This window comes from Gopherus evgoodei, chromosome 9 (assembly GCF_007399415.2).
Source record: "Gopherus evgoodei ecotype Sinaloan lineage chromosome 9, rGopEvg1_v1.p, whole genome shotgun sequence".
In the NCBI taxonomy this organism is placed as follows: domain Eukaryota; kingdom Metazoa; phylum Chordata; order Testudines; family Testudinidae; genus Gopherus; species Gopherus evgoodei.
Genome location: NC_044330.1, coordinates 78,322,145 through 78,323,620, shown reverse-complemented (window position 1 = coordinate 78,323,620; position 1,476 = coordinate 78,322,145). Strand labels below are relative to the sequence as shown.

Here is a 1,476-nt window from a genome sequence, read left to right as displayed (position 1 = left end):
ACAGCACATCAGGTCTGGCAGATTTAAATAGTATTTAAAATATTTCTAACCCTTTTCTTTGCAGAGATAAACCTCTAAACATGGTTTGAGGGAAGTGGATGAGTGAGCTGGTTAGAGAGGGAACAATCATAGAATATCAGGGTTAGAAGGGACCTCAAGGAGGTCATCTAGTCCAACCCTCTGCTCAAAGCAGGACCAAACCCCAGACAGATTTTTGCCCCAGATCCCTAAATGGCTCCCTCAAGGATTGAATGCACAAGCTTGGATTGAGCAGGCCAATGCTCAAACCACTGAGCTAGCACTGCTTCTAAAGAGCTCTCTGCTTGAGCAGGGACTTGAACCCTGGACCCTCTGAATAAAAGTCTGATTCTCTACCAACTGAGTTAGCCAGGCTCACATAAAAGACCATGAGAAAGAGTGAGGCATAGCAGAACAGGTTCTCACATATACTAGATGAGAGGGATCCTGTGGACCTTAGGACCCTGCAAGCCTTATTAGGTCTATTGAAGTCCATTCCAGTTTCGCTCTCACACTTCCCATAAGCGTTAGTAGGCTTATCAAGGGACTCAAAACTAATCCCATCAACCCAGGAGTCTGAGTTTCTGATTCTGTCCTGGTATTGCTAAAAAGCTCAATTTTAAAACTGGATGACTGACTAAAATATTAATTTCCTTACTTTCAAAAGTTTATGATTCTCGTAAATATAACTTTAATTCTGAATCAGATGGCTTTTCAATGACTGTTCTTGTAAGGATCTCTGCCCTTAAGTTATTGATCTATACTCTCAATTTTAATGTCAATTGAAAATGATTTTTTTTAGAATAATTATTAGTATTATGTAGAAAACTGAACACATAATCTACCCCAAAATCAATCAGAAGTGGAGTTTCGTTGTGAAATTTCTTGCACAGCAATGGTTCCTCTGGTTTGGGAAAGGACCTTTTAGATCTTGAGCCTTATGTATGCGCTCTCTCTCTCTGAGTATCTCCATTAGAATACCTCAGTTGTTTAATGTTACAGTCTTTTTATTTGCTTCAGTGCATTTTTGACCATTTTGTCCTCCTTTTTTATTTTCTCTTGCTCTTGTGTGTGTCTCAATATTCTCTAGCTCTGTGTATGTGTAGACTGATTGATTAGTGATAGTCCCAACAGCAGAAATAATAAACAGTTATATCATAGAAGTGTAGGGCTGGAAGAGACCTCAAGAGGTCATATTGTCCAGCCCTCTTGCACTGACAGGACCACGTAAACCTAGGTCATCCCAGACAGACATTGGTCTAACCTATTCTTTAAAATAATAATAATAATAAAAAATCCTATGACAAAGATTCCACTACCTCCCCTGTTTTAATACGAACAGTGATCTAGACTTTCAAAGATAAGCTTGGACAATGAAAGATTGTGGATCAGAATAAAAATGTCTCTGCCTTCCCATGATTTGTACAATGGCTAGTTAAGGAATTAAATCCAAACACG

The 1,476-nt window shown here is 38.9% G+C and overlaps 1 non-coding gene across 1 annotated transcript; it reads right to left on the bottom strand.

Moving 5' to 3' along the window:
- Window positions 1-320: 320 nt before the first annotated feature.
- On the bottom strand, window positions 321-393 carry TRNAK-UUU. The gene has a single exon. It is a non-coding gene; the product is annotated as a tRNA-Lys (tRNA).
- Window positions 394-1,476: the final 1,083 nt, after the last annotated feature.